The sequence below is a fragment of the Mustela nivalis genome (genome assembly GCF_964662115.1).
Source record: "Mustela nivalis genome assembly, chromosome: 3".
Lineage (NCBI taxonomy): Eukaryota > Metazoa > Chordata > Mammalia > Carnivora > Mustelidae > Mustela > Mustela nivalis.
Window position 1 is genome coordinate 142,177,037 of NC_139022.1, and position 22,689 is coordinate 142,199,725.

The 22,689-nt window shown below is 35.5% G+C and overlaps 1 long non-coding RNA gene across 1 annotated transcript in view; it reads left to right on the forward strand.

Moving 5' to 3' along the window:
* Positions 1–22,689, forward strand: part of LOC309860785 — a 183,662-nt gene that overhangs the window by 94,101 nt on the left and 66,872 nt on the right. The window lies entirely within an intron of this gene.

Below are 22,689 nucleotides of genomic sequence, written 5' to 3' on the forward strand. Positions count from 1 at the left end.
ATGGCTCCCTTGGTCATATTTCAGCTATGACTCTCATGATTCTTCTGTTTGGACAGATTTGGGGTTTCTGGTGTTTTGTCCTGCAACTTTAGCTCTCTGATATATTCAAGAAAAGTCACTGATTTTCAAGTTGTCCAGCTTTTTCTTATTGTAATGGCAGAAGTGTTGATTTTCAATGTCTTTGCATGTTAGAGCTGAAACTTTAAGTTTTCTAATGACATTTAATATAATTGTTGATGTGACTATACTTAAGCCTACCAGTTAATTAATTGTTCTATGTTTGCCCCGCTGTTTCTTTTTATTTATTTATTTAAAAAAGATTTCATTTATTTGAGAGAGAGAGAGAGCTTGAGCAGGGGGAAGAAGAGAGGGAGAGAATCACAAGCAGACTCCACGCTGAGCATAGAGCCCTATGTGGGGTCACTCTCACGACCTTGTGTTCATGACCAGAGCCGAAATCAGGAGTCGGAGGCTTAATTGACAGAGCCACCCAGGTACCCCTGTTTCTTTTAAATAAACTTTATTTTTTAGAGAAGTTTTAAATTCACAGCAAAATTGACCAGAAGGAACAAAGATTTCTCATATATCCCTGGTCCTCATACAAAGATTGCCTCTCCCAGTCTCAACATCCTCCACTGGAATGATACATTATTTAGAATTGATTAGCCTACATGGACACCTTATCACCCAAAATTCATGTTTACATTAGGGTTTACTCTTGGTGTTTTGACACGTGTATAATGACTCGTATCTATAATTATAGTAGTCACACCATTATGTATTCATACAGAATGGTTTGATTGCCCTAAAAATCCTCCATGCTTTGCTTCCCTGTTTTTTTTCAATACCCCCTTTTTGAACCTTCAATTTGATTACTTAAATATTTTTAGAATTATATTTTCAATTTATTGTATTGACTTTTAGCTATACTTTGCATTTTTTGGTGAATTATAGTATACATTCTTAAATTTTTATAATCATCTTTGATTTCATGTTATCAATTTTAGATAATGATATGTGTTCATTGCAGTTGTATAGGTCCATTTACTGTCTCTTGAGGTCTAATGGCAATTGATTCCTTAGTTGTCTTTCTTCTGAAAATGTCTTTATGTTACATAAAAATATTTTATGTTACATAAACTGTCTTTATGTTACATAAAAAGATTTTATGTGTTTGAGAGAGAGAGAGAGAGAGCGCTAGCAGGGGGAGGGAGGGACAGAGAGAGAAGCAGGCCCCTTGCTGAGCAGGGAGCTGGATGTGGGGCTCAATGCCAGGACCTTGGGATCATGACCTGAAATGAAGGCAGACGCTCAACTGATTGAGCCACCCAGGTGCCTCATGTTACCTTTTTTTTTGAAGGATACTTGGCTAGATATAGAGTTTTTGGCTGAGAGTTCTTTTGCTTTCAGTGTTTCAAAGATCTTGTTCTGTTATCTTTTGTCTTCTGTAGTTTTGGATGAGAAGTAGGAATAATCTATGGGTTTTCTAAGGCTGCTTTCAATATTTTCTCTTTACATTTGATTTTTAACTCTTTGACTCTGATGTGCTGACTCTTGGATTCTTTGCATTTGTTCTATTAGAATTAACTGTTTTCTTAAATATGTACACTATGCCTTTCACCAGATTTGAGACGTTCTCAACTATTATTTTTTCTAGTATCTTTTTACCCTAGTCCTTCTCCCCTTTCTTGTGCGCTTACTGATATGATCCTGTGATTTTATTTTTCTTCCTTAGTTTGCTGATGTGATGGATTATATTGATTTTCTAATGTTGAGCCAGCCTTGAATACTTGGAATAAATCTCACTTGCTTGCAGTATATAGTTCTTCAGATTCATCATCTTCAATTGTACTAATACTGTTTTCTATATCTTTATTCTTTTGTTGAGCCAATTCTGTGTATTTTTATTTTAGGTATTTTATTTTTCAGTTCTAGAATTTCTGTTTTGTACCTTTTTATAGTTTCTATTTCTTGAGATTAAAAATTCTTTTATTTAGGGTATATTTTTGTTCACCCTATTGAGCAGTGTTTAAACTGTGTCTTTATATTAGTTGTTTGATAATTCCATCATCTCCTTAAACTCTGGGTTGGCTTCTGTTTATGATCTTCTCTCTTAAGAACAGGTTAAGAAGTTTCCCTGCTTCTTCATGTATGAAGTAATTTTGGAGTATATTCTGGATACTGTGAACATTATGTTGTGTGTACTCTGAATTGTTAAATTTCACCAAAGATTATTTATGTTTCTGTGTTAGCAGGCAATTTACCTGGTTAGATGTAAACTGCAAAATTAGTCTTTCCTATGGGATGTATCAGGTTAAATATGGGTTCCACTCTTTTAGCTTCAGCTGTAAGTTGCTTTAGTCTGCTCTGCATGTGCATAGTTCAGGGGTCAGCTAAAGACTTAGGTAGAGTTTATTCACAGAATTTTCTCAGTCTCTTCTTCTCAGGATCCCCCCTTCATTTTCCAGTGGCTTTGTTTGCTTTGGCTTTATTGCCTGGTTTTTCAGACAAGAAAGATCGAAGATTTTCTTTTTCTTTTTTTTTTTAATTAAAAAATTATTTATCAGAGAAGGGGAGAGAGCGAGCGAGCAAGGAGGAGCAGAAGGAGAGACAATCTTAAGCAGGCTCCACATGCAGCACAGAGCTTGATGTGGGGATCGATCTTATAACCCTAAGAACATGACCTGAACCAAAACCAAGAGATGAATGCTTAACTGACTGAGCCACCCAGGGGCCCCAAGATAAAGGATTTTCTAAAAAAAGTTTTAGCCGCCCTGTAATATGTCATGACAACAACCTGCTCTTAGAATAAAACTACAAAAATAGAAGACTCACCCTGTTATGCTCTCCTTTTCTGAATTCCAACACCCCTTCAGTATCTTCCTGGTCTTATTAACTCTGTAGAGCCTTGATGTCGTTCTTTGTATTTGTCCAGAATTTATATTTGTTAGTTTCAGGTAGTTTTTTCTGTTAGGAATACATTCCACTGACGTGGAAAGAGAACACTCTTGACTCTGCCTTCCCCTGCCAGAATCTTTAGTTTGTACCCCAGCCCAATGACTTTTAATGAAAACAGTGCTTAATTGCTGAAATTCCACTGCCTTATAAATAAAATGGAGTCTTAAATGAATTGAGACCTATAAAATTAGGCATTAAATATTGATTTTATTTTTCCCATATCTCATGTTCTTTCATGGAGAGGTGGTTTCAAATCCTGGATTATCCATGTTCAAAGGCCAGCTTGAAACTATGATTTCTGGCAGCATTTCTATAGAGTAGAGGCTTTACTTTTTTTGATTCTGCTCTATTTAGAAGAGACCTGCCCCAATACCCTCAGGTAGTGAGAGTAGGAGAGGAGGAAGTTATCTTAATCTTAATGAAGCCAATAGCTGAAAATTGAAGAGTAAACATTTTTTTTCTTATAAATCCTTTGGCTAAGCCCATCACTCTCCCCAAATCAGGCATTTTTGTAAGTCATCTTTAGTACTAGGACTCTTCCATGTTGTTGTGCTCCCTTTCCTTTGATTTTTCTCTAGCTAATTCACAAACTTTCCAAAAGTATTACCCATTTCATATGCAGAGGAGTTTAATTATAATCTTGTCTCATTCTCAAATACTCCAAATGCTCTTTTTGCCCCCCACAAATAAAATGGCCATCAAGAATTGAATTAACTGAACCCAGCTCTACCTAAATTAAGAACATTGTGACCAACTCTTAAGTGAGGATTTTTTTTTTCCTGCTGCTGCTGTTGTTGTTTTTAATTCTCATCATATTCACTTAACTAGGGAAGGAACGTGATATATGTATCTTATTTGCAATTCTGAAATCCAAAAAGCTCTGAACACTGGAAGTTTTTCTGCAAATTTGTTGTAGATTTATTTGGCTACAAAACCTAACTGCAACCAATGTGAGGCTTTTCATAGTCTTTCATTATCAATTTACTGTAAGCATTCATACATGTCATTGCAGAAATATTGATGTCCTTGATTATGGAGAGCTGCTCCAGATTCCACCATTGGTGTTTCATAATATATGGAATTATACACTGTATTACCTATTTAAAATTTGAAAAAAATGTGAATTCTAAAACACGTCTTGTCCTAAAAGTTTTGGTTGAGGGATTGCAGACCTATATTCTGAAAAAATGCCTCAGAACACATTTGTGTCCTATACTTTATATTGGAAAATTATATTCCATAGAAGCAATTATTTAGAGATATATTTACTGTTGTGTCAGCTGAATAACTCACGACAAATTAGTCAACATGAGGAAACAAAATTAACATTAATTCATATTTAAATGGAAAGAAAGGCAGCAATTGAAAAACTCAACCTACTTATCAACAACATATGCTGATAGCCCCAACTGCAGGAATTCTAACTTTATGCATATCTATGTGCACACTACAGAACTTTTAATTTCCAAAAATTGAATGATAACCAAACTTGAAAGGAAAAAAGATCCTCAGAAAGCCATAGCATGAGCTAATGTTAACTATGAACATGAAATTTTAGTGCCCTTTAATTAGTCATATTACTAGTTACAAGGTAATGCCCCGTAGTCATAAAAATGGAAGTCAAAATAATTTGTCTTCTCACTTTTAATACAGGATTTTTATTTTTATGGTTAATTCTTAACTCATTAGGATTATTTGAAAGGCCAGGAAGCATACTATAAAAATCATTATAAAAAAAGCTTGCATCAGAGTTATCATGTTGAAGGGGTTGGCATTCATTGGGGGGGATTGAGGAAGGATGGTAAGATAAATTTCTCAACATAATGCAGTCATTATAAACTCAGAGAAGATATGAATAGTGAAATGACTACTTTGTGGACATTCAGGAGGTTAAACTTAACCTAAGGGAAATGTTCTCTGTATTGTATTTGGTATGGTTCACAAAACCACGCCAGTTTCCCACTATTGGGACATTTTAAAATGGTGTAGGAAGGTAAGGTACATTGTAGCAACAAAGATGGGTCAGAACTCTTTAGTTGTTTTGGGTAAATGCACCTATGGTTGGAACTTTGTAATCTTACAATATAAAATAAGCCTAATAGGTTTTTAAATTTTGAGGAATAGGAAAGAGAGAATTTTCACTAAATAAAAATTTCAATGAAATTTTACAATTACCATTTAAATCTCTGCATTGAAATTGTATTGACACATCTTTAGGACTCTGTCTTAAACCATCATTTCTCTTGGTAGATATATATTTTCATTATTCTTGTTTTTTTTTTTTAATTTTTTTCTTAAGTAGGCTCCATTCCCAGCGTGGATCTTGATGCAGGGCTTGAATTCACCACCTGAGATCAAGATCTGATCTGAGATCCAGAGTCAGACTCATAATCAACTAACAACACTAGGGGCCCCTTCTTTTCCTTTCTCTTTCTCTCCCCTTCCCTTTTCCTTTCCTTTTTTCTCTCTTCTTTCCTCCCTCCTCCCTTTTCTCTCTTTCAGTTTAAATAGCTGTGCAAGCCTTCATCATTCATTATTTTCCTTGTTACTCTATAGAATTTCTTTCTGCAGATATTTATATGGCTGTCTCCTTTTTATTTAGGCCTTAATTTAAATACCGTCATTACTTTTCTTCTCCTGATTCTGCCTGTTTCTTTTCATCCCAACCCATTTCTACACAATGCTAAATGTTTATTTCCAGTCTCTCCTTGTACCTTGCCCCCTGCAGACTCTAAAAGAGTTTAGCAACCTTGTGTTACTCTCTGCTGAACTCTACTACAGAACCATGCCTAATGGAACAGGTACTTAATAAGTATTTGTTGAATAAATGAATTAATATGTGAATCAACAAATCAGAATTGAAGTGCAAGAAAACTACAAGTAGTTGCAATGGGGGAAAATACCAGATCTACTGTTAGTTAACTATACCTTGGATATTTCAAATACCTAATAATATATTTGTAATATGAAATGTTTAGATTTTAGCTTAAAGACTTTAAAACTAGGGGGTGAATAATGAAAGTACTGTTCTCCAGCAGTATCTTAAAAATTGCTGTGGTTCTTTAAAATGCTGACCTCTAATACGACACACCTAAAAACGGCAGTCAGTGAAATAGCATTCAGAGATATGAAGCCTCATTATTCCCAAGGTTGTGAAAGTGTTTATTCCTTCCCTCCTTTTTCTGATTCTTTACCACAGAATGCATGACAGAGTTGAACTGTGTCCCTGGTGCATCCTGCCAAAGTAAAGGTGATACCTTGTGGGTCAGGTCAGGCCATACTAAAATCAAGAAGTGAAATATTTTTGAGTTTAAAAGATCAATGTAAACTTCAAAGAATAAAAATGGTAGTACATAGAATTGAATAGGAATTAAATTCTTATAATAGGAATTTGAGTAGGAAATAGAATAGAATTGAGTAGGAAATAGAATTGAGTAGAAACTAGAATTGAGTAGGAAATACAACCAATGCCAGGAACAGAGTAAGGTGGTCCAAGAAAATTGTTCTAACAGTCTGTAACTTGTTACTTTTGCCTTTAAACTGCATGGTGCGTGGGACATTTGACCTGGTATGAAGGAACAGATTTGAATAAGGCATATGGATAGATATATTGGAAAGAACACTAAACTTGTCTTTGAGCCCTTAAGATATACAATCTGAGAAAATGACCTAACTTCTTTGAATTTTAGTTATCGCATCTATAATATGCAAATATATGCTTTAAAGTATGTGTGTGTTTGTGAGAGAAAATTAAGCAAAATTCAGTAAGATAACAAACTACACTGCCTGGTATGTAGAGGACTTGTTAAATTTGCTGAACTGTCTTATGAATGCTAGAGCAGTATTTGAAGTATACTTCTCTATTGAAGAGCCATAAATTTGGAATCTAACTGAGGTTATTGAGGTAACAATCTTCTTAAGGTTCATTATTATTCAAATTTGTATTGAGCACCAGTTTTCATGAAGTATCATACTAAGTGCTCATGACTCAAAATAAAAGAAATATAATCTAATAGAGAAATTAACATATATAATATTGTTATTAAAAAAAAGTCTTCCAGCTTTAATATTGTAAATAACTACAATTTAAAGTAGAAAGTAATTAGTACAAGAAGAGGAGATAAAAGTGCCATATGCATTAGAATACAAAGAACATTCATCTGAGGCTATGTGGAGATACAGGGAAGGCCAAAGAGAGAAAGGGACATAGATGCCATTTCCTTTCCAAATCAGTGTGATATAGGTATATTCTAAATGATAGTTTGATCTGCGTATTTTTTCTGATGCTTCATTTTAAAATTTCCATTTTCCTATAGTTATTAATGAATATTTTAAAAAATATTTTTTGCCATTTATATAGTCTATAATGTACCTACCTATTAAACCTGCGATGATTAGTAAGGATATTTGGGTGAACCCAGCATTGTTCTAACAGTAGATTAAATTGTGAGTGGCTTTAGTTCTTCTGATAGAAATTGTGACTGTCACACTTGAAAACTAGTTTCTCAGCAACATAAACAGTTGGCTTTGGGAACATTTTGTTCTAAAGCAAATGTTCAAAGTATCTTGATTTAAGTGAATTTATTTAGAAAGTGAGTGGGGTTGAATCTTATGCAACTGTTTGATTAAGTTTGACATTCTTGTGAGAGGGATACTTACTAAAAGGTAGGGCTACAAATGACAAAGATATTCCAGAGGAGGGATTTAAAAATTAAAGAGTATGGAAACCATTTGAAAGTAAAAGTTTTGAAATCATGGAAACTGTTAACCTTTGGAAGGCAATTCTGAGCTCTGTTCAGGAAAAAGTCATGTACAGCTCAACTACCTCTCTGGGATTTGAATCTCAGCCTCTATTAGTCAGTTCCTTTAAGCTCCCCACAAATATTGTTTACTATCCAAAAATTTTCTTGGATTGAAAAAATATCAGAGTCCTAGATATGACTCCATATAATTACAACATGTAGCAACATTTACATGGAAAAATTATATTGTACAAAAATTGAATTACTTAGAGCAGAGGAGGTGTGACTTGTTGAAAAGTTCAAATGTTAGATTTAAAGAAAGGTATCATTATTTTCAAAGACACAGAAGACTTTGAATCACCTGCAAACAAAGCTTTGGCAAGGTGAGAGAAGGCCTTCTGTGTTTTGGTGAATAAATAAGATGGCACTTGAGATAGCATATTAGTTGTTTGTATACGAATGGATGCTGTTACATAGCACCGGGAAAACAGTTTGTCCTCTTAAGGAGGTCAAGCATTTCCCCCTTAAATCTTGTTTACATCAGAGAGACTTAACTAACATAGATTGCTTTATATACAAATACCATAAAGGAAACCCAAGTTAGATATTACAAAGTATAAATTAATGGAATTCAAATTAATGAGAGGATGTTGACTTTTACTTCTGTATTAAAGCTTATAATATTTTATTGCTCTTAGTCAGTTGATTATCTGAATGTATCTACTGGTTGGAAACAATGTTATTGAATATTTGAAATGATTTACTGAAAAAACTTCAGATGATGTAATGTGGTTGCAAGATTCTGGTTCACCCCTTACCCCCACATCAACATTTAGCTTAATTCTCCCATATTATAAAGGCATCAACACTCATCTGTGAAATGTAATGGACAGAGGTGTTATAATAATCAAGTCACCACCATTGTGTCTTTTTGGACATCCCTGAACACCCTATATGCCTGAGCGTACACAAATAGCCAAAAATGGGAGAAACAAACCAACATTGAAATTCCCTTATAAAACAGTATTTTATCCTCACTTCACCTCTGTGAATGACCTTAAAAATTCCTGTAGGTGATGCCAGTCATGCTCTTTGCAATCTCTTTCCTTGTGGGTACTTGTCACAAAACAGTTGTCTCCTTCGGAAAATTTCTCTTGAATTTTTTTGACTTTCCTTTTCTCATCCCTCCCTGAATCCTGATGGGACAAATCCTTACTGCCAGGTTTAGTAGAAGCCAATACAATAACATATTGTAGCTTTGAGCCAGAACTTGAACCTTCTTGATTCATTAAAAAAAATGCTGACTTAAAGATGAACTAGGACTTTATTTTCAGACCAAAGAATAAAATGAAATCAATCTTTCTTACTTCTTTTTTTGGGGGGGTGGGGTGGGGGGAGGCCTAATTATTAAATAAAACCACTTTATAAGTGAAACAAAACCCATATGCAAAAGACTGAAATAAATGGACCAAGATTTATCCTCTTTCTTTCCATTTTCAAAGAGATCTGAAGACTTAAACATGATTCCCTAAAATAACCAACTAGCAATTCTACAAAAAAGGAAACCAAAATACATATATCTTCTTAGAAGTCAGTTATAATTTCTTTTCTGACTTTTCCCCCCTCCTTTGTTTACATGCTCCTTACCCTTATTCTTATACCACCTCCTTTGGGAAAGAGCCAAGGATTCAGAAAAAGAGAGTTCTGTGGTAAGGCATTTGGTCTCCTTCTGTGGCAGCGGACATTGGCACTTGATGTCTGTCTTATGTAGATAACTTAAGGAGACTGGTGAATTAATGTTTTCAGATAACATTGATCCATAAAGGTCCCTAAGTAATTGCTACTAACAGTTTTGTGGTGAATTAGTTATATTCTTAGAAATAAATTTTACCTGAATTTGAAGAGAACAGCAGGGCTGACCTGATTTCCTTTGGTTTCATTTGGAAGGAATGAGTAGTTTATTTCCAAGATAGTTTACATTTCCTTACATTACTGTACTTTTAAGTTATACTTGATACTTAGCCGTGAGGCTGTCCCTTGTGGTATGAACTTCATGGCCACATGGACAAATTAATTATCCTCTAATTGTAAATTTAGAGCAACTGATGTCTTGTTAATAAAACTATTTAACTTTCTGATTTCAGGTCACAATGGATTTGGGTCTAGCAAGGCCTTTGAGACTTGTACTCTTGATGAGTTTTTCTGTTACTCTGCTTATCTGTATCTTTCTTTGTTTTGAGACCAGTGATGTCTGATCAGGTTTTAATTCTTGCATCTAACTCCAACTTCTGATTTGTAGTTAATTCTTTACATAAACTGAGTAACACAGTGTACCTTACTCAAGGTGGAAAAAATTGAGAGGAACTTTGCTTCTTGTCAAACCCTTCATACTTCTCTCTTAAAGGATCTTTACAAGTAGGTTTATTTATGAGTGCAGATTTTAGATTATTAGCTTCACTAAGAGATCAACTTTTTGTTTGTTTTTGGATGAAAAAACAAAATTTCAGAATTAAACACAATACTTTCTCCTGAATATTTCTAGTTTTCCATGGTAGAAGTCCTAGTCATAGGAGGGCATTTTAAAGATAAACTTCTAATTTTAAAATAACTTCATCTTTATAGAAGAGTTACAAAAATATTACACACCAGTTAGTGTACCTTGCACCTACTTCCCCCTACTGTTAACATTACTATGGTATAATAATCATAACTAATGAGCCAATATTGAGACATTATTACTATATGAAGTTTATACTTTATTTGGGTTTTGTAATGTTTTCCCTAATGTCCTTTCTCTGTTCTAGGATCCCATCCAGAATATTGGATTATATTTATCCCTCACATCTCCTGTCTCTTTCAGCTCCTCTAGACTTTTACAGTTCCTCATACTTTTTTTGCTTTTGATGATCTTGGCAGTTCTGAAGAATATTGGTCAGATATTTTGTAGAGTGCCCCTCAATTTGGGTTTTTCTGATATTTTCCTCTTGGCTAAATTGGAGTAATGGGTTTTTAAACATTTTATTAAGTTTTTAATTTTAATTCCAGTATCATTAACCTATAACATTATATTAATTTCAATGTGGTGATTCAGCAATTCTGTACATTACTTAGTGCTTATCATAAGTATACTCTTTAATCCCCATCACCTATTTCACTCATCCCCACCCCTTCCCACTGGGTACCTATCAGTTTGTTCTCTATAGCTAAGAGTCTGTTTCTTGGTTCTCTCTCTCTCTCTTTCCCCCCTTTGTTCATTTGTTTTATTTCTTAAATTCCACATTGGAGTGAAATCATGTATTTGTCTCCTGACTGACTTGCTTCATTTAACGTTATACTCTCGGGTGCAGTTCATGTCACTGCAAATGGCAAGATTTCATTTTCTTTTATGGCTGAATAGTATTCAATTGTATATATACACTATATCTTCTTAACTGACTGAGCCACCCAGGCGCAACTACACTACATCTTCTTATCCATTCATCTATCAATGGACAGTTAGGCTGATCCCATAATTTGGCTACTGTAAATAATGCTTCTGTAAACATAGGAGTGCTTATATCCTTTCAAATTATAAAAAGCATTATATTCTTTGGGTAAATACCCAGTAGTTCAATTCCTGGATCATAAGATAGTTATATTTTTAATTTTTCATGAACTTGAGTTACAGGTTTTGAGGAGGAAAACCAGAGAGATAAGGTACTATTTTCAATGTATCAGTCAAGGTTACATTCTATTAAAATCACTGATCACTCATGATGTGAACTCTTATTCCCTGACTGAGGTAGTGTTTGTCAAGTTTCTTCACTATAAAATTACTCTTTGAAAATTCCCTCTTTCAATACTGTCCTCTTTTGGAAACTACTACATACATCCTATATTTAATGGTGGGGAGTATACTCTACCTCCTTGAGAATGGAGTATTTACTTTAATAAACTTGGAATTCTTCTGCATGCAAGATTTGTTCATTCTCTTTTTTTTATTCATTTAAGTCATATGGACTCATGAATATATCTCTTTTATTTTCAATTTTAATCCAACACTGCTTTATTTTCTTACTCAAATTGTTCTAGTTTTGGCCATTGGTGCTCTTTCACTTGGCTCCTGTATCTCTTTGACATAGCCCCATCATTGTGGGGTTTTATTTTTTTGAGTACTCATTACTTTCTGATGCTACAAGATCTTCAGGCTTATTTTGTGTATTTCAACACTATAATCATCCTTTCCCCCCAAAAGCTGATTCTTTTTATGGAGAATGTTATTAGAAACTATCATCTGGGTGCTAAATTCAGAGTGTACTTTTGACATTTTATTTTAAAAGCTGACCCAGAAGGACTCTGGTGAGGTGGTATTGAACCACACCAGTTAGTGTAATTTTTTTTTCTGAATAGTTTGAATCCAATGTCTATTTTGAATCTTTTGGAAATAAATTAAAAAATCAATATCTGAGGAGAAAAGTTTCCCTGTTCAAAATCCACAGCCATGTATATGCCACATGCCCTTCTTGATTGATGGCAATGTGTACTCCTTTGATTAATGCAACATATCTACCTTGATAAGTTCCCTCTTAGAAGTAAACACCCAAACTAAGTTATACTAATGTCATTAATGAGTTTTTATTTTTTCTGTGATGAAGAGGTGGTATAATTTTTTGCATGTATACAAAAATAGATGCTTTAAAATATTTTAATAAGACATTTCAGGCTTAAAAATAAGCACAGAAAAAAAGATAAGCACAGAAATTAATGAAATAGCCTTCAAACTGTCCCAATCGAACTGAAGAAGTAAGACTTTTTAGATAGTATTACCTTCTTCCCTTGACAAAGATAACCATGATCTTGAATTTTTACGCATGTTTTTATATTTTACTAACTTTGAATGCATACTTAAATAATATATTGTATTGTTTGGCATATTTTTAACTTTATATAAATGGTCACGAACCATATATATAGTTTCACCCCGTTTTTCTAGTTAACTGTGTATTTTTGATATTTTTTCCATATTGCATTAGCTTATTAATTTTAGTTGCTGTGATTCAGTTGTGTAAGAATAGTATCATTTTTTTCATTCATTCTCTTGATGATGATCATTAAGGTTATTTGTAATTTCTAAAATTAATGCAATTACTGGTGTAGTGAAGAAAAATAAGTTGTTTTGATGGGTTTGATGGAAGGTTTTTGATTTGTAGACATAGCTCTGCTTACTTACCCCACCTCCCCAGATCTGTTGTTGATACAGCTCTGACCCTCATCTGTGCAGGATTGTTGTAGTCCCTAGAATAACCTTGGGGGGAAAAATTCTTGTTTTAAATTAGTTAGCATACCAAAATATTTCTTTATTTTTGTTAACCATATGTGCAGTGTTGATGCATTGCTGATTTCATGATCTCTACATTATTGTGGTGTTAGGTAGTCTTGTTTAATGAGACCTTCAGTATTGATAATTTTCTTCTCAGTCATTCAAATATAGAGATAAGGTTGTGGTCAAGTCACAATGCTGACATTCAAACTGGTTTCCTTATTGTAGAGTTTTTCAAGCTTCCAGTCAAAAACCATTACTTTGTAATAAAATCATATTAGTAGGTTATTAGTAGTATATATATGTCTATGTATACATATACACGTATATATGTATATATACATATGATGGTGTTTATACCCTCAGAAGAATGAATGGGCAGGAACAGGCAGAAGCAAATAAAGTCAGAAGGCAGAGTAGTCTGTATAAGTATTCTTTTCTACATATATGTACATATATATGTGTATACATATATATATGCACAAGTATTTACAGTTGGTATTCATTTTTTGTGGATTGCATATTTGCAAATTTGCCTAGGCATTGCCTAAAATTTATTTGTAACCCTAAAATCAACAGTAATGGTGCTTTTGCAATTATTTACAGACATGCTGAGAGCATCAAAAATTTTGAATCTGCCAATGCACATATTCCCAGCTAGGATGAAAGTAGGTTATCAGCTAAATTTCTTTAGGATCTTCAGCAACTCAGGCCTAGTACATTTTAAAATTTCTAAATTTCTTTTTTTAAATTTTATTTTATTTATTTATTTGACAGAGATCACAAGTAGGGAGAGGGGCAGGCAGAGAGAGAGAGAGAGGAGGAAGCAGGCTCCTTGCAGAGCAAAGAGCCCAATGCGGGGCTCGATCCCAGAACCTTGGGATCATAACCTGAGCCGAAGGCAGAGGGTTTAACCCACTGAGACACCCAGGCCCCCCAAAATTTCTAAATTTCTAAGGTGTCAGGATACCCTCAGGATTTTACTGCAGGTCTGTTCTGCTTTAAGCCAAAGGAACATGTAATTTTCCTGGGAGTGGGTGCAAGGAGGATTCTTTCCACTTGATTTCTTGTGCATGAGAACAACTCTGGGGAAAATATAATCAAGGAAAAGAAAATGGGAAGAGCTCTTTGTGAGCTCCATAGAGAACAGTCTACTTGATGTTGATAATTGGTAATACACTGGTGAGGTTGTTAGTGAGTGTTTGGAGCATATCAAATATTATTCATTTCAACAGTTGGAGTGAATAAAACTGAAATTATGCAAACATTCTTTGGATCCCTTCATTGAATCTCATGTTTCTTTTTTATCTCCTCTTTAATATCCAAATACTAATATCCATTAAAAGAGGTTTTGTTGTAAACCACTGCAATAGAAAGTCTGATGTCTTTAGATTGTCTTAACAAAGACTGAAAAATAAGCTCTAAAACTGGCACTGTGGAGGTCATGGAAACAAACATGATTTGAAATTTGTATTTGATCAGTTGCATCCTCTTGCATCATCTAGACTTGCTTTATTTATAATGTGTTTCAGCCCATTGGTAAAGCAATGCCAAAATATTAACAATACAAGCTTTGAACGCTTGTTTCATTGCATTATATTGTATCATCTTTGGCTTCATCTTTAAAGTTCAGTTTTTATGTTTCTCCTTAGGTAAAAAATTCTTTCCCTGAAGGGATGTCATTCACACTGTCAGTGAGTAGGTGCTAAGAGATGCAATAGACTCTCTCTAATTATATTAGCCAGTTTTATTGCCTTTTCTGATGGAATTCCTGCACCTAGTGTTCTAGTGTTGATTGGCTTTCATGGGCTTTTGTTCTTGTCTTCACTGTGATGGGATAGTCCCTTTTCATGCTGTTTTCACATTAGATTGTAGTCCACACAATCCTTGCAGCCTAGTAAAAATCAACTGAGCTTCCCTTAATGCCAATTTCCTCACTGGAAGATTCCAAGTGATTTTCACAGACTTACACTTGGGTTCCCCAAGTTCTTTTGGGAGATAAAACTTTCTCTATCAGTGGCCCTTTTTAAAGGTTGTACATTTCAAGCAGGTGTCTCACATTCTAGAGTGAGTAAAGTGGCTAAAGTAAAGAATGATTTTGAAATTCCCATTATTAACTTTTCCTGTCGGGCTGCCTTGCTTACCAGATGGCTTAAATGTGTTGCTGTGTCACTCTTGTACATTGACTCAGCTAGACTGTGACCTGAGATTTACCTCAAAGCACTCAAGCCAAAGGAAATAGTTAAGTACTAGAGCAAACAAATAGGCCCACATGCCTTTATGTTTACTATAATCACCTGCTCCAATGGAGGCACTATTAGTGCAACCAGGAATTCTTTCTGCATTAATAAAAAAGATATTTCTCGTGATGTATAATAGCTAAAGTAATTTTGATGAGGAACAGTGGTTGCCTTAGGTAGATAAACTAGGTGGCTAGAGTAGAAGGGAGACTTGTATTTCACTGAACACACTTTTGGACTTTGTACAATGTGCAGGTATTATCTATTCCAGATTCGAAAATATAAGAAAAGTAAATATAAACAAAGATAGAGAAGGAAAAGGACATAAGTAATTTTGCCTGATTCCTTTGGTTAAAAAAGAAGCATAGGCATACTGGGTTTCGGAGAAATTTTTGTTGTTGTTGTTGTTATTGTGGTTTGGCTTTTGACATGTCTGCAGCTTTTCACAACCTAAGGTAAAACTCCAGGGGATTACTTGGATGAACTTTTCTACAGATGCAATTTAAGGCAAGAACTCTGCTTTTGTTCACATGCAGTATCAAGGCATGTGTCATTTTGGATCTTGGGTTTCATTTGGATAGGATCAGAGTCAGAAGAGATGCTAAAGACCATCATTTGGAACTAATATATGTGTTTCTTCCACTTTTTATAAATGAGAAAGCCGATGTTGAGGGGGCACTCTAAGAAATATTTAAGGTAACACAGACCTACAAGAACTGGATGTGATGCCGGTTGGGGGCTCCTTCCCCAACATCTGGTGACTTACTTGGATAGAGGATTGTCTGCATGATTTAACTGGTGAAGACAACCATACTTAAAGGCAGAATTTGGTGTTAGTGTCAGGAAAGCCCAAGATTCTTCGTAATAAGATATTTGAAATAAATGTTAAAGTCATAATGAAGATAACTGCACCAAGGGAGGGACAATATAAAATACAGTCCAAGTTTATTTTACCTCTGGAGTGAAAATTTGCATGGGAAAGTACCGATTTTATGCAGTGATGAACATCCTCAAAAGTCTCGCACCCAGCGTGAGAGGTACTAGTTTTGCTTTCCTTGTTCATGCTTGTTTGCTTTTGTGCACCCAGAAAGTGGGAATAAAAAAGCAGGACCTTTCTAGGAGTGTGAGCTAGATGGCCTGCTCTTTCAAGACCTCCAAATAGCAGGCTTTCAGGGAAATCTTATATTAGAAAGGGATTTTTAGGTGATTAAAATCCAAACAATCTTGTGAGGATAGCTCAAGAAACCTGTGAGAGAAGGAAATTGTGTTGTGAGGTAGATGCCAATTAAGAAAGAATACTGGGGCACCTGGCTGGCTCATTCAGGTAAGCATCTGACTCTTGATTTTAGTTTGGGTCATGATCTCAGGGTCATGAGGTCGAGCCTCACATTGGGCTCCACACTCAGCAGAGGGTGTGCTTGAGATTCTCTCCTTTTCCTTCTACCCTTGCTCCCACTTATCCCCCCCTTTCTGTCTCTTCCTCTTTCTTTAAAATAAATAAATATATTTTTAAAAAAATTGAACCCTATATCTTTGGGGTAAAAAAAAGAAATAGGAATCGTAATAGCAAGGGGAGTATACCACTCTTAGGTGAGGGTTTTCACCATTGGAGCTGTATTAGATAGGGCCCAAGCATGGGGTTGTGGTCTGGACCAAAAGTGAGTGATTTGACTGCTTGTTTTTACTTGTATTTTGCTAGAGCCTCTGAAGTCTCTTTCTTGACATTGTGTTCATGTCAGTGCAACCCATCTGCCTGTGGCAGACAGAATAGACTTTTGAAAATGCTCTTCTGCTCTGGTCAATAATAAAGTCCTTTAACAGCTCCTCATTGCCTTTAGTGTAAAGTTGAAATTCCTTAATAAGACTTAAAAAGCCCTTCACAAGTTGATCCCTGTCTACATCTCAGCCCCCTTGTCCTCCATTCGCCATCAAGCCTGTTAAGTCCCAGCTTCTCTGAACTGCTTGCAATGTCTTAAGCATTCCGTGGTCTCTCATGTCTCTGAAACTTGGTTGCCTGAAATTGTAATATGCTTCTCCCTCATTTTAAAAAATCCATTTCCTGCTTGTGTTTGATGTTTCAGTTCAAGCACCGTTTCTTATGTAATTTATTCATCAAACATTATTTTCACTGGGGATTTGAAGAGGAGTAAAACATGGTCCCTGCTCTGGTGGAGCTTTCAGCCTGTAAGAGATAGATATATAAACAGTTAAATGAGCTATTCACAGATGCAGGTTACAGTAGACACAGGTTACAGTAAAGAAGGGGAACAAATATTCTTTGATGTTTCCAGGCTGCCCAAGGCTCCAACTCAGTGCTCTCATGGTCATTAAGCCAGTAAACCTGCCACACACACATACCACTTGAATCTTAGTCTTTGGCTTTTTTTCTTCTGGAGTGAGAACTATTTCAATAATTTTTAAGTCTCCAACTCTTAACTGCATTATTGGTCTGTGGTAGGTCCCCCAAGAGTGTTTTCTTTTTAAGTGAATAAATGTAGGAGTGATTACACCCAAGATTAGAACCCTGAGTACAACCAATGGTAGGGAGTTAAACCAAAAAGTCATAAAGAATCAGACCCAGATTCTATAGCATAGCAGACCAAACCTATCCATAATCTCAAATCATGAAGTACAAAAATTCAAGAGTCTTGCAGAGGAAACCATTCTGCAGGATAATGGAACAGGTGCCAGAAAAAAGTAGAAACAAGAAATCATAGGGGCAGGAAAGAAGGGGAAAGAGAGGTGCTGGTTCAGTCTCTGGCTCAGGAGAGCCAGTCCCATCTAATTTAGCTGAAATGCGTTACGGAGAAAGCTCTGTGTATCTAACAAGATGTTCTTTTTCCCCTCCCTCACGCCTTCTCCACTCTCTTATTCATTTAATTTTTAGTGGTCTTAGTTAAAAGTTTTGTTTTATGCAAGCCCAAGACATTTGACTACATGTTATTAATGGGCTGAGGCTTTTAGAATAGCACAGGGGGAAAAAAATCAGCATGTAACTCATGAACTCATGAGAACACTTTTCCCTGCTGACTGTATTTTAATCAGCTATCACATGGTTACATTTAAAAACTATTTCTGGGTAAATTAAATAATTGTGAAGAGTTAGTCTTGTTATCTGAAAATGAAAATGACCAAGACTTCTATAACCCAGAGAAGGGATTAAAAGAATCAGTTATTTGCATTATTTAACTAGTTGTCATTGTTGATATATTTTGGTTTAAATGACCTAAAAGAATGTTCCAAAGTATCTCCCAGGAAACCTAAGCAGTTCTGAATCTACAGGAATGGGAACATGCAGATCTCTATAATTATCTAGCCATAGCAGTAAATGGCAATATGACCCAAGAAGAGTTGGAAGAACTTTGAGTACAAGCTATACAGAGAAACTGTTCTATTATAATAACAAAGTCAGATGTATAGGAATATTAATAAGATCAAGAAATTCCCAGTATTCTTGAAAAGGAAAAAGTTTTGACTGATTATCTTGGAATTTAGATGTAGAATAGAAAAGCATCAATTCATCAGTTATTCCAAAGACTCATAAATTTTTATGTATATATAAAAAAGAAATATTTCTTTTTTATAATAAATTTTATTTATTTACTTGACAGAAAGAGAGCACAGCAGGCAGAGTAGCAGGGAAAGGGAGAGGGAGAAGCAGGCTCCCCGCTGAGCAAGAAGCTGGATATGGGGCTGGATCCCAGGACCTTGGGATCATGACCTGAGCCGAAGGCAGCCACCCAACCAACTGAAGCACCCAGGTGCCTCAATAAATTTTTCTTGATTTTAGGGAAACATACACCTGCATGGTATGCTTCACCGCAGGAACTTCTTATCTTATGTTCTAGTATATCTATCTCATCCTGAATTGTGTTCTTTTGTTCACATGTTAATGGTTTATTATAGATGTGTCATCTCTTTTAAGCCACCCTTAATTCCTTTTAAGAAGGAATCAGAGACTTATTGAATAGCGGACATTTTCCACTCTTATGGCTGCATTGACAAACCTCTCACCTCTTTCTCTCTCTCAAATAAATAAATAAAATCTTAAAAAACAAAACCAAAAGGGGGAGCCTGTGTGGTTCAGTTGGTTAAGTATCTGCCTTTGGCTCAGGTCATGATCCCGGGTTCCTGAGATTGAGTCCTAAATCAGGCTCCTTGCTCAGTGGGGAGCTTGCTCCTCTCTCTCCCTCTGCCTGCCAGTCCCTGCTTGTGTGCTCCCTATCTCTTTGAAATAAATAAATACAATCTTAAAAAAAAAACAACCCTCACAATTTGTATTTTACTGAATCAGAATTCAACTCCCTACTGTACAAGGCAAACAGAAAGGCCCCGTATATGTTCAGACATATATGTGACTAGGCTGGCTCCAGAAGGCAGCAGTCTTTTGTTGCTCCTTCTAGGTCCAGGACCTGACTTGTAATCTCCAAATAATGCATGACCTAAATTTTTGGGCAACAAAAAAGACTGTGACTGATTTTATTATATGTAAGATATTAATGATTACAAACATTTGTTAATAATACATGCTTTCATGTTAGTAACTAATACCTCAAGGAAGCAGTTTATATGTCCCTACTTACAGAGGAGGAAAACCAGGCCAAAAAGAATCTTAGAGCTGGGTATGTGTATAAGTATTTATTTATTTATTAACTAATACTAAAACAATAGGTGTTCACTATAAAAATCCAAATAATATGGAGTAAGGAAGGAGAATTTCTTCATGTTCTAGAAGCCTCAGTCTTTGTGCTTAAGGCCTTCAACTGATTGAATGATTTCCACCCACATTCTGAAGGGTTATCTGCTTTATTTAAAGTCAGCTGATTTCAGTGTTAGTCACATCTACAAAACGTCTTCACAGCAGCATTTAGGTTGATGCCAGACCAAATACCTGGGCACCATAATGTGGCTAATGAGGAACATACAGGTAGCCATCACACTGTAGATACAAATATCCAAAAGAAAACATTAAGCACGGAACCTGTTTATCAATCAGAAAAAACCCCATTTGACCAAATTAGGTTTATGGCAGGAAATGCCAGCATGACTTCACATCAGAGCTGGGCTTTTAAATCTTATTCTTTGGATTTCAGTTAGCCTATTGATGATCTACTCAGTGCTTCCAAACTGATGTGCTTAAAATCAATTTCAAATTCTAACACTTTGGTTGAAATTCTCTTTGGAAACTGTGGTGTGTTACTGGATGGGATCTGAAGAAGAAAGATGGCAATGATGTGGGGGATCTGGGAAGAGAGGTGCCACTGACAAACACCTCTTTCGTCTTTAGTCTGCCATACACCTTTGGTGACACATGGCCTCAGTGGAGGTCTGCATTCTTAAACATCTATTGGTTTTGTCTTGAAGATTCTGTTTTCTGCAAAGCTTGTTGGATTTTTCTTGCCTGGTTTTAGAAAGAGATGGCATTACTTGTATGTCCCCCCCCCCCCCACCCAAGATACTAATATATATAGTTGTGTAAGCTTTCAACCAGGAATTACATCATCTAAAGTGGAAGGATACCACATATTCATATTTAGCTTCCTTCTGTGATCCAAGTCATGTTCTAATATGTCATACTGATTGACATATGACTGCTCAAGTTAAGGAAAGAAAAAAGACTAAAAAGGCCATAGGACCTTTGCAAAATTGACTCAAACTAACTGTTAAAAAGGAAACAATTAGAAATTTTGAACATGGGTAGTTATTTGATATTATAGAATGGTTGTTAATTGTTTTAGTTGGTATAATGATTTTTTGGAGCAACTTTTAAAGCACAATTATTATAAAGATGAGTATAAATATATGTAAGATATGCTGAAATATTTGTGGATGAAATAATACAATGTCAGAGATTTGCTTTGAAATATTACAGAAGGGGGAAGTAGATTGGCATATGGGTCAGCTAAGTTTAATTATGAGTTGCTGATTGTTGAAGCTGTGTCCGAGGTATACAGACATTCATTATTAATTCTGTCTACTTCTGTTGGCATTTAAAACTTTGTGAAATAAAAAGCTGAAAAATAAAGTCTGAGTTTTAAAATGCTCTACAAACAGATAATTCATGATCTTCTCCCTGCTGTCAAGTCAGGTCTTGGATCTAGAAGCTATATGGTTGAATAGAGAGAAGAACAAGACCAGGCACAGAGCTGGTTCAGGGTGTGATTGTGTATATTTGTGTGTTTTATTTTTTATTTTTTTATTTTTTATTTTAGTATATGTGCTGCTGAAGCGAGCACTTTGTGTGGGTTTTTTTTTTTTAAAAGATTTTATTTATTTATTTGACAGAAATCACAAGTAGACAGAGAGGCAGGCAGAGAGAGAGGGGAAGCAGGCTCCCCGCCGAGCAGAGAGCCCGATGCGGGGCTCGATCCCACGACCCTGGGATCATGACCTGAGCTGAAGGCAGAGGCTTTAACCCACTGAGCCACCCAGGCGCCCCACTTTGTGTGGGTTTTTTAATGTAACTATTTCTTTCATCATATGTGTATATAGGTCATTGATTAAGTGAAAATTTTAGAATACATATCAAAGATTAATAGTGTATATACTGTTTTTATTTTTATTTTTTAAGGTTTTATTTATTTATTTGAGAGAGATAGAGCATGAGTGGGGTAGGGAGGGGCAAAGGGAGAGGGAGAAATGGACTTCCGCTGAGCAGGGAGCCTGACATAGGGCTTAACATAGGGTTCTATCCCAGATCCACCCCAAGATCATGACCCAAGCTGAAGGCAGATGCTTAACCACCTGAGCCCCTCAGGTGTCCCAGTATAAACTGTTTTTAGATTGATATATTGAATCATGCTTATCCCTTTTATTAGTTATGTGCAACTATATAGTAGCAATTGAGATGTTAGTTGTCATGCTTATTAACTGTTTCATCATCAGATTTGTAAGTAAACATTATTACCTTTTTTTTTTTTCTAAGATTTTATTTATTTATTTGACAGAGAGATCACAAGTAGGCAGAGAGGCAGGCAGAGAGAGAGGGGGAAGCAGACTCCCTGCTGAGCAGAGAGCCTGATGCAGGGCTTGATCCCAGGACCCTGAGATTATGACCTGAGCCGAAAGCAGAGGCTTAATCCACTGAGCCACCCAGGTGCCCCAAAACATTATTACTTATGCTTAATCACTAAAAAGGGTTTTAAAGATTGAATAACTTTCTTAACATTCATTGAGTTACTGTAGACAGAAAGTAAGACCCTGTTAGTGATATTTTTAGCTCTCAGTTTACGAGTCTTCATGGTATCCTAACATTTCTATGAGTTTTAGTCACAATTTTTGTTTTTTACTATAACAAAGTCAAATACTTTAAAACTTAGGTATCATGGAACAAGTTCAGATATTGAAGTGCCAACTGGATTTTGGCACCATTCCTTACATATTTGTCATCAAGAGTCAAAAGTAACAGGAAAGAAATTAGGCAGATAAAAGCAGTTTGGTTTCGTAGGGA